Source organism: Mus caroli, chromosome X (assembly GCF_900094665.2).
Source record: "Mus caroli chromosome X, CAROLI_EIJ_v1.1, whole genome shotgun sequence".
NCBI classification, from domain to species: domain Eukaryota; kingdom Metazoa; phylum Chordata; class Mammalia; order Rodentia; family Muridae; genus Mus; species Mus caroli.
Window position 1 is genome coordinate 118496379 of NC_034589.1, and position 12099 is coordinate 118508477.

Consider the following 12099-nt stretch of genomic DNA (forward strand, 5'->3'; position numbering starts at 1 on the left):
AGGGCAGGTCACTGTCCTCCGACTGGGAGGGTGCCGGATGTCTGCGGCCCCTAAAGGGTGCTGCCTCAGCGGCTCTGTGGCTCCTGCCTGTCCCAGAAGCTCTCTTCCTACTTTTCAAAACTAACCCATCATTAACACCTCATTCTATATAAAAACATTTAAATGATGTCACATAGCATGCTTAGGGGGTAGCACTTCTAAGCAGCCTTTTTCCATATCCCCAAATCAAACAAAACCTATACTGTTTCTTAAAAGTATATTAAATTAAAAAAAACTATTTTTCTTTTTAGACAATATCTTGCTATGAAGCCTTGGCTGGCCTTAAACTCATATAGACTCCCCTGCTAGTACCTTTTGATTGCAGGAATTAAAACATTTGACAATATACCATGCCTAAAAGGGCATTTTTTAAAAGAACTGTGTGGTGTCCAAATTATCACAAATTCTGAATTCCAAGTGACATTGATTATAACAGATATGCTTCAAAAGCTACACAGACTATTTTTTCTCCCTAACAACAAGTAAAAATGAGGACTAGCTCGGAGAGTGTGTTGGGAAGATGACTTATTGGCTAATAAATAGTTCTTGCTGTTCTTCCAGAGGATCAGAGTTCTGTTCCCAGCACCACATCAGGTTGCTCACAGCCATGTGTAACTCAAGCCCCAGAGAACCAGACACTTCTGTCCTCTGTGGGTGCCTATAGTCGCATGCACATACCCACATGCAGGCACACACAGCTTCATATAATTAAAATAATAACAAAAAAACTTTTAAAAGTGTGCATGATGAGTAATGGAACAAAAATTCATACAGAGAGCTTGGATACAAGTGGCAGCAAGTACAGAGACAGAGACTGCTGTACAGGCTTGGCAGGCCTGGAGCAGTTGACTCAGCACAAGAGTAATGAATGCATATGTTCTTCCAGCTCTTCCACTTTAACTAGAACACAGGGTAGATCATTATAAGTCACTGACATGTCCAAACACAGTGTCTCTATTTCCTCTACACAAACCTTCACAAATGTGTCCCCCTGGGAGCAGAATGTTGACCTATCTTCCCATTTTACACAAGATCAGTGCTCTTAATCAGCATTGCTGTATCTCCCACTCCATCAATTTGATGGACATTCAACTTAAGGGAGTGATTTTTTCCATTATTAAGAATTATATATAAGCTCTTTTTTTTTTTTTTTTTTTTTTTTGCAATAGAGACACTTAGAAAATTATGCATGGGTCTGCCAAGGATGTTGTAATTCTGTCATTCTGAACACATTGTTCAACCAGGAGACCTGGGCTGATGCCGTGATTTTAAACCACTCTGGGATCCTTTGGGATGAAGTATAATGCATAGAACATTATATCATATAAGAACAGGAAAGAACACGAATGACAGAACTTATGAGGTATTAATCACTGAATATTATTTTTAAATTATTCCAAGTGATTCCCAGGACAAATGTCATCTCCATTTTGACATCAAATCCATGTAGACTTGAGAGGTAGAAAGCTTGCTGATGCTTTATATTTTCCCTGCCTATTTTTTCTTTAGACTCATAAGTTAATAGTACTTTGGCTTGCTTCCCTACAAATGACACAGCTACATCAATAGATATCATCCATCAAATACCACCTAGATTGTATCTCAGGAAAACTGATTGTCCACAGATCCCCTTAAACATCTCCACAGTGGTCAACACATAGCTCTACCCTCCCAATCTTTTTCGTACACAGAAATTGCTTTCCTTCTTGAATTCAACAGAGATTTGGCTTTTTCTAAGGCAGCCCTCAGGGACATTTTGAAAGCTTCCTCAAGATTATATCATTTGTTTGTCTGCTACAGAGAAATTCAAGCCAAAAAAATAAAAAAGGCTCTAAGTAACAGCTCAACATTATATTTGGCAAGTCCTCTGCACCCATGTTGAGGTCAGGGCCTGGCTGTTTGGTTTTTGATCATAGAATAAATCATTTTTCTCCCTTTGATAGAGCAAAGCAAACTGAGGCAAAGAAAAACTGGCTTTTTAGGAGAGAGGAAAGAAGATGGTCAGAACTTACTACCCCGTCTCACCCAGGTTGAAAGCAGGCTGTATCTTTCAAGATGATATAAGTAAATGCTCATTTTTCACTGTAGAACACTCTATGAAAAAAAATCTCATGTTGCTAATGAGAATTCCAAGAATACTGCCAAATGAATGTTGAAAACTTTATGATTAAAAGAATCTTCGTGATAATGTTTATCATGAAGATTTGGGAAAGCTAACTTGAAAAAGCCAGCCATGACAATGAATGCCTGCAAGACCTGAGCTGGGGAGGTGGAAAGAGGAGGGTCACTAAGGATTGGTGACTACTAAATCTAGCTGAATTGGTGAGTGGCTGGTGTGCACAGTCATCTATAGGATGGAACACCGGGCCCCCAGTGGAGGAGCTAGAGAAATTACCCAAGTTGCTGAAGGGGTCTGCAACCCTATAGTTGGAACAACAATATGAACTAATCAGTACCCCCCAGAGCTTGTGTCTCTAGCTGCATATGTAGCAGAAGATGGCCTAGTCAGCCATCATTGGGAAGAGAGGCCCTTTGGTCTTGCAAACTTTATATGCCCCAGTACAGGGGAATGCCAGGGTCAAAAAGTGGGAGTGAGTGGGTAGGGGAGCATGGCAGGGTAGGGTATAGGGGACTTTTGGGATAGCATTTGAAATGTAAATGAAGAAAATAACTAATTAAAAAAATAAAAAAAGAGAGACCCTGTCTCAAAAAAATGTGGTGGAGTATTATGAAAACCATCTAATCTTGATAGGTAAACACAGGGCCCTGTACTCTTGCATACAGATATGAACACATACATCAAATAAATACAAACACACACACATACATACATATTAACACAGAGAAGTTACTATATGATATCATGTATAAGTATTGATCTCAGAAAAGTACTATATGTTGATATGTCCATATAACTGAGTTATATATAGGCCATATACCATTTTGCCTTCCTCTTCAACTGCTGCTTTTCCAAGACAGCTCTATTCCTGCTCCATTTATCTCCTTTCCCAAAAGAATACTCTCATGCTCTTCTTCCTTTAGGTTTTACATGCTGTATAGACTGATCTCTCTATTATAGGAAGGAAATTGTTTCATTTTCCTTTTTGTTCTTAACATATCTGTTCTAGTATAGCACCCCCTAATTAACTCCATCATTTTATAGTCTAAGTGCCTGTTTCACAAAGGACAGTGGTCTTTACAGTGGTTCTCAGCCCATGGGTTGCATCACCTTTGGGGGTTGCATATCAAATATTCTGCATATCAGACTTTTATATTACAATTCATAACAGTTGCAAAATTACAGCCATGAAGTAGCAACAAAATAATTTTATGATTGGGATCACTACCACATGAGGAAATGTTTTAAAGGTTGGCAGCATTAGGAAGGTTGCAAACCACTGTCTTAGGTTAAAAAAAAAATTGAACATTATGGTTCAGCCATTTCAGTACATCTATACTGTATATGTCAATAAATGTAAACACTTTGATAATCTTTCTGTGCTCTCTGAAATGTAAAGTCTGCCCATAAAATTGATCGTGACATCCAGAGAAGTATTATTGGAAATTAACATATGATACAAGTAGTACAAATTAATTAGAATTGGAATGTGGGTGCTAAGGTGCCTCAAGTTTCTCTTGGACTTCAGCGGACTGATTGGCCAACTATGTTGTTCACTAGAGCACTAAAGTTTCTCGTTCATCTGAAGACTTAACCTTGAATCCACTGAAGTTTAGAGAGATAAAATAAATACTTGAAGATCTTTGTTTTCTTTGAGTATTGCTTTTGACCCTGAATAAATAACCTTAATTGACTGGAGTGCCTGAAAGCAACAAGGGAAGAAATTAGACATAGTTTCTATTTATGGGCAAAAATAGAAAATAACTGATAATCTTCACATTTCCTAGGTTAGAAGTGTTATATTTTGTGTGCCAATATAAACTTCAGTGTAAACAAACTTTGAAGAATAAAATGTATGGCAAAAGACAAGACTGGTGCTTCCCCACCACTCCAAGCCCTAATAGCCTTATATGAGAAATAGCATGATTGGATCACTTGGGAATCTACACTGGATACGTGACAGAGTCATCATGCCACTGCTAGAATCTAACTTACTAGTTGTGTCCTGAGAAAAAGTGAGACAGATATCACTGTTCCAACCCCTTGGGTCCAGTGCTTAAACACAGAAACCCCGAAAGCATAGACTCAAGAAATAGAGCTCAAAGAAATACATGTCTTTGTTTACTAGCCCATGAAGTCAATTAATGTTTTACAAGGATTGGATTGATAGTCTGCCTGGAAAAGATCCAAGCAAGAGAAAGAAAGTAAGCCTAATAGCACTCACTGGTGGAAGCCCTTGACTCTTTCAGTAAAAGAATCAACATATTTATGTTAAACACCGCTTGGTGGATATTTCTAGCTCCTATAAATAAGACTCCTAACAAAGAAAGAAAATGGGAAGGTAATTTTTCCTTAAGGAAATTGACATGTAAAGACTTAAATACATAGCAAGTGCCCATGGTCCCCTTTTTAGTTAGGATGGACTCAGGATTCAACAATTTGATGTTCAAACCCATAATATTGTATGAATATTACAGGCATCAATAAAATGAAAATGATAGCAGTGCTTGACACACAAAAATGTTTATAAATGTTCATAATATCATCTAGCATGCAATGAGGGATAAATCCCTAAAAAAAGCACACCAAAAAAGCTGAAATAAATATTCCACCCAACAGTGGGTAGAAAAGGATTCACTTTGATAAGAAATGTCTTATAAGCTGTGAATAACATGCTATTTGTTCCCAGAAAATCTTGTGCCTAATTCCCTCCATTATGAAAGCTCTGTAACTAGATGATAGTTACTGTCACTTAGCAACTTAACAGAGATTAATTGTGATTGCTGTACACTATTAAAATATAAAGCAACCTTTAGCCCACATAGATTTTATTGCTTTGTTCTCATGAAGACTTTCAAAACTACAAAGTGAGTTTAGAAATGCATTATTTGGGCATAATTCTGGGGTCCCAAACTAAGAATTTTCAGCATGTACATTATACGAAGCTGAAAGACATTAAATGCACAAGTTGTGTATTGCAAATTCTTGCTTAACATATGGAGGTTTATCCATGAATTCAGCTTACTCAAATCACAATGATAATCTGCTTGAAAACACCATTAAATTAGTTTTACAGTTTCAAGCTGTAAAATAAATTATTCATAATTAGTTAATTATCATATCAATGTACCATCATTTCTACTTTTAAAATGATATTTGGATGACCAAGTATCTAGGAATTTGATATGCTAGTTTTGAAAATATATAACAGCCTTTGATCAATGAAAATTTATAAAATCCTTCAGATGAAAGGTAACCCTGACACTGAAATACACATAGAGAAACTTCCAGTGAAAAAACTAATGACCATCCTCAATTGTTTGAGGGCTTTTTAGCATTATTGCAATGAATTCCTCTCCCTATGCTTTGCTAATAAAAAGGGGGGAGGAGATTATATCTGTATTGTAGCTGTGGACCTTAGATTTTAGCATATACAATTGTTAGAATGTACACTTCAGCGTTTTGTTGTTGTTGTTGTCATTTTGTTTTTTGTCTCCATGAATATACAGGTACTCCCTTATCACAGGATCTCTCAGGCAGACAACAGTTTTTGATGTGTAGTATTCTCTTCAAAGCATTTATACTTGAATAGAGAAGTACTGGGTCATTAGAGCAATTATTATTTTCTCCCTGAAACCACTGTGAAACAGAATGATTGAACAGCATAAATTCAAGCATCTCTGTGTCTTCTGGTCCTCCAAGCAAGTCTTCATGACAACCAATCCTCTAAAGAGAAGAAGCAGGAACTAATTATTACTGGGTTCAGAACATAACATCCTTTCCACTTTGAGAACAAACACACATAGAAATGTGACAACTATGTGACTAATAAGTAAATATAATTTGTTTCAGTACTTCCACAGAAAAAGTAACAATACTATATGGATGCATTTCACAGAATTATTCTTTCTTCTTTTCTTTCTTTTATGGTAAGGACTGAACCCAGGGCTCTGCCATCCTAAGCACCTGCTCTATCACTTAGCTGCATCCTCGAGCCCCATTCATAATTAAATCATTTAATTTACAGGCTAATTTTATTTCTTCATTGAGCATGACACAGATCAGTTAATCTTGTCTAGTAATTTACCATGTAACCCAAGAAATACATTTTACCAAAACTTTTTACAAATTCAAATTATTGGTGTTTTAAAGCTACTAACATTTCAACATCAACATTGTATGCTTTATAACGGTGTTAACATAACATTCTCTACTACCTTTTCCAAAACAAAACATGTGTTGTGAGTCTAAACATAATGTCTAGACATCAAAAGAGCACATTTTTTTTCTAATCTTTCCATCTATTTTTTAAGTAGTAATAGAATTTACTGGAGGAAGGGAGGAAAACTAGAACAAAGTTTGAACATTGTTTAAGACAACATGTTCCAACTTTTAACAAATAAAGAGATAACAAAAAAGATATACATGCTGTGATCAATAGAAATGGAGATGTTTGGGGTTTGCTCTTTTTCTTTTGCTTGCTTTAAAAACTAAACATAGTTTGCCAGTGACTTCATTAGACTCAGAACTTCAAGGCAAGCACAATAGCATTCTATTTTCCTGGTACAAGATGATAGTAAGTAAAGGATAACATTAAATTAAAAAAAAATGTGCTTCTTTTCCAGAATTCAATTCAGTCTTCTCTGATATTTTCCTAAGTAAAATCCAATGGTATGTCTAGAGTTAAATTATCACATAGTCCCATCAGACAGAGGTAAAGCAGGTTTTCACTGCCTTTTCTTTAACTGAGTTAAAACCTAGATCAGGATTTTAACATGTTTAGTGTCATTTTATTCATATGCTATCCTTGATGGTAGTTCTTTTTTTTTTTTAATGCTTTTAAATTGTAGTGGTTATTTTATTTATTTACATTTCAAATGTTATCCCCCTTCCCAGTTCTCCCTCTACAAACCCCCTATCCCATACCTCCCTCCCCTGCCACTATGAGGGTGCTCCCCCACTCCCCAACCCACTCCAGCCTCAGTGCCCTAGCATTATCCTATGCTGGGTCATCAAGTTTCCTCAGGGCCAAGGAGCTCCCCTCCCATATATGAGATCAGAACTTTTAGTGGAGGAGTATATATAAAGACAGTTTGCTGGCATGTTGTCATACTCTCCACTCTATAGGCATTCTACAATAAAGTAAACCCCATTTCTCATATGTGAAGTTGAACACTTTCTCAAAAACTCTAAGGATTCCATGAAATAATAGGAGTTGAAAATATAAGATTTTTGTCTCCCTAGTATAACTCCCTGATTTACAATGTTCTTATCAACCTTTTTGTAATGCTATAACTTTGAAGTCTTTCAATCCCATATACTGTTGGGGTCCGGGAATTGTCTCCTAAAACACACAAACACCAATCTCAGTCAGACAGGGGTAGTTTATTTAGCATATGACCCAGGACTAGTCAACCATGGCCATGGTCCAGATTTGGGAACTGAAGCATGGCCATGAGTTAAGATACTACAGGAGTTTTAAGTCAAAAATCCATAAACAAGTTATTTCACCAGTCAGGATTTAGGAATAGGGGATTTCCTTAAGAACAAGTCTTTGTTGTACATTTATCCTGCTCCCATTTTTGGGGGTACTCAACTGTGTACCCAAAACTGTGTACTCAAAGACTTGCTTTGTCTAATATTCATGTCCTAACTTGTCTACAAGGATGGAAATTTTCTGACATTCATGTCTTACCTTGCCAACCAGGTAGCCCAAATATATGTCTCTTTCTGCCAAGTAGTAAGCTCCCAGGGAGGACTTGGGAACTTAAACTTTACTGGACCACTACTCAAAATGAAAACCTTATTCCAAATAATTTCTTATATTGGTACAGGTGTCTCTCTTATGTTGGGGTCTATCCCAGGGGCAGCTTATACCATAAAAGTTTTTATACAGGTAAAGGAAATACTGTGGGTGGGTGGTTTGGGTCTGAGCATACATAACAGAATATGTAATCAATCCTGTTGTTAGAAAGTTTCATAGTAACAGCAGAAATCTGAGAGAATGTTTTCTTATTTGGTCCTTCTTAGTAGGGAAACAAAATACTCACTGGAGCAAATATGGAGACAAAGTGTGGAGCAGAGACTGAAGGAAAGGCCATCCAGAGACTGCCCCCCCCTGGGGATCCATCCCATATACAGTCACCAAACCCAGACAGTATTGTGGATTCCAAGAAGTGCATGCTGAGAGAAGCCTGAGATAGCTGTCACCTGGGAGGCTCTGCCAGAGTCTGACAAATACAGAGGAAGATGCTCTCAGCCAACCATTGGACTGAGTACAAGGTCCTCAATGGAGGAGTTGGAGAAAGTACTGAAGGAGATGTCGGGGTTTGCAACCCCATAGGAGGAACAGCAATATCAACCAACCAGATGCCCTAGAGCTCCCAGGGACTAGACCACCAACCAAGGAGTACACATGGAGGAACCCATGGCTCCAGCCACATATGTAGCAGAGGATGGCCTTGTCGGACATCACTGGGAGGAGATGCCATTGGTCCTGGGAAGGCTTGATGCACCAGTGTAGACGAATTTGAAGGTGGGGAGGCAGGAGTGTGGGGGGGAAACACCCTCATAGAAGCAGGTAGTGGGAAGATGAGATAGGGGGTTTCCAGAGGGGAAACCAGGAAAGGGCCTTAACATATGCTACCCTTCTTAATGACCTCAAAGTACTGCTAGTATGTACAGAATGGACATCAAGGAATGATTGTTGAACCCCACCAAGTCAGCGAAATATGACATTTCAGAAATAAGAAAGAAGAAATGTGAAAAAAATGCAAAAATGGTCAGGAAGCTGGAGATGAAGGTCAAAAACTATGAGATGAGATATAGGTCCTGCTTTCATGTACTCAGCACATACTCTTCTGAGACACTGAAAAACACTTGAGCAGAAGCAAAGCTCAAATGGGAGTCTTTGTTCTAAATTAACATAGTCTCAGCCTGGGGATTTTTTTCTTTACATAAACCCCATGACTGAATATATGTCAAAGTAAATAGGAATCTGGAGATTTAGTAATTGGTTAGTGCTATTTCTTAAATTGGCCAACTGAAAATCTGGAGAGATAATATTCCTTAGATAATAGTCTGACTAAGGGTTAAGGTAGGGTGTTTCTACTATCTATCAGGATATTCCAAATTTGCTCATCTTTATATACAAATCATTAAAAGGGAAATTTTTTCAGTTAGTTCAGTATGCATGAATAACTGTACTTTAATCCTAATCTGAGTCCACTCATTGTAATGGGTGCTATTTCCAAATAAATTCTTACTCTTTCATCTTCCTGGTTTTATTCCCTGCGCATCAGAATCTGAGAATTTCTTACTAAAGGGGGTGGGGAAGAAAGGTTTGGAAATATCTTAAGATGATGTTCAAATATGTGCTAAATCTTCACTGTATACAAGACATCTTATCATTAGGTGGTAGAAACAGGTGATCAGACTTGAGAATATAGATATAGAAGTGGTCAAGATTCTCAAAGAAGAATCTTTCAGACACACCAGTAATCTACTTTGACATTTCAGTGTTTGACCTTGAAACAACTTCTGGCAAGTTGGATGGCATAATTTCCTAGAATATCAAACTGGATAAATCCATTAGCCTGGTGACCCTTACTTGGCATTTTCAATGAAATTTATGACTGGTAGTGTTAAGGTTGTGAATACTAAAAGCTGCCTGGCTGATGAAAATCCTCACTGAAAAAAAATGTGGGCAGATTTCTTTAAATGTAGTAACATACCCACCATCCTTTAAAAGACCTATTAGAGCCTGATCATCCCAGGAACATTGCAGACTCAATTTTATCTTTGAAATGATCTTTTCCAACAAAAATGTTTTGAAATCTACTCTATGTGCAGAGGTTTGCTAGGTATGTAAGGAACACAAAAAAAAAATAAGTTAGGCTTCCTTTTTTTTCTCCTGTAACAAGAAGACCATTGGACAAATAAGTAAATCAGAGTAACTTAGTGCCAAATAGAGACAGACACCCTACTGGGAGAGTTGAGGGAAAGAAGTGATTGATTTTGATCAATGAGGATTAGATGAGGCTTAATTGGGGAGATGATTGACTCATGGTAACTAAATTAAGTTGCACCCTCTTTAAAATTGAAGACGATTCTACATTCATTCACTGGTTTAAACTCACAATGGGAAATCTGCCCAGAGATTATCCATTCTACAATGGAAGAAACATTATTAATGAGACAAAAGAACTTTCATCCATTTCACCATGAATCGTATAACCTAAATGCTATTAGCAAATAATATCTGTTCTCATGGGAACTTCTCGATGTTACAAAGGTCTAAAATATTTATTTTAAGAAGAGCAATGTCAGGACTCTTAGAGGTAGAAAAAAAACATTTTGAGCACTACCTAAAGGAACAGGAAGACACAAATATTTCATTAGAAAGGTGTACTGGACAGTAAAATAAGAATCCTTTGCTAGGCACAACAAAACTGACATACACACTTCTTCCACAACTACCAACTACTAACTGTTCCATAGTTACATTAAGTAGCCTTTTGAGTTCTAATATTATCATATATCGTAACCCCAGAATGGAAAATATTTTAAGATGGCAATATATGAGCTTCTTGAGGAAAGAAACTAAATGGCAATGTAAGTCAGGACACCTATTTCTTTGGTAATATGAAAAAAAATGCAAACTCATAGATTATCAAGTCGTGTCTAAGTACCAGGAAGGTAGAATTCACTGTTAATTGTTATCACAGTCTTATCCATTATAAGAGACATGCAAATTTTCCTACCCAATCCTTAATCTAAATAAAAGAAAACTAGTACAAAGTATAGAAGAAACTACCTCAAATATTATGTTATCAGCCCATGTTCCCTATCTGACAAGTATTTGAAATAGACAGTGGTCAAAATATATAATAGTTTGCTTAATAAAATAACTAAATCATATCAGTAATATTTTAGCAAAATTGTATTTCCTTGTATGGTGGCTCATCCCTGTAACCTTGGCCCTTTAAAAGCTTAGACAGGAGGATCACCATGGGTTTTCAATAGCCTGGCCTGCATAGTGAGTTTTACAACACCATGACCTACAGACCAGAACCTTGTCTCACCCCAAAATAATAATTAATACATTGAGTGGGTGGATACTTTGTTTTATTTGTTTAATTACTTTTAATTAGTATACAAAATAATGTATTTCATTTTACATTTAGTACATGTGCATCACTATAGTTTACTTATATTTTCACACATATCCCCATTGCCCTCTGTTGTCCATCTTCCCACTCCTGATGTAAGGGAGCAGAGCTGTCTTTAAGAGACAGGTACATGCGAGAAGCACAAAGGGTTCCTGCAAGTGCCAGAGTAGAGTTGAAAATCTAGTATACTAGACGACACATAATGGGGTCCTGACACACCAGAGATCCACAAAACATCACCAAGCCCAGGGTGTTGCCTGCTTCCTGTCCTTTGTCCATGAATATTCTCCAGGACATGCTGTTCCTTACATACAGCCTCACATGATATGGGTTGCACACTATTCAGGCCCATGGGACTATGTCCTTAGATGATTGGTTGATGTTTGTGCATATGCCAGTTAACTTCCACATTAAACTATTATTTTCGGGTGTCTGATGTCTGCTTCCCAGGTAACTCATTGTGACTCCAATGCCCTCACCCCACAAGCCTCCAGGAAACACCCCACACTGATGGTCCCTATATAGTTGCCCTTCTGCTTTCATGTCTAATGCACATATGTATGTAAATATAGCAAGATTTGTATTTCTACCTCATAGTACTTTCTTTTTTTTTTAATATTTTTATTACATATTTTCCTCAATTACATTTCCAATGCTATCCCAAAAGTCCCCCATAGCGCCCCCCACTTCCCTACCCTCCCATTCCCATTCTTTTGGCCCTGGCATTCCCCTATATTGGGGCATATAAAGTTTGCAAGTCCAATGGGCCTC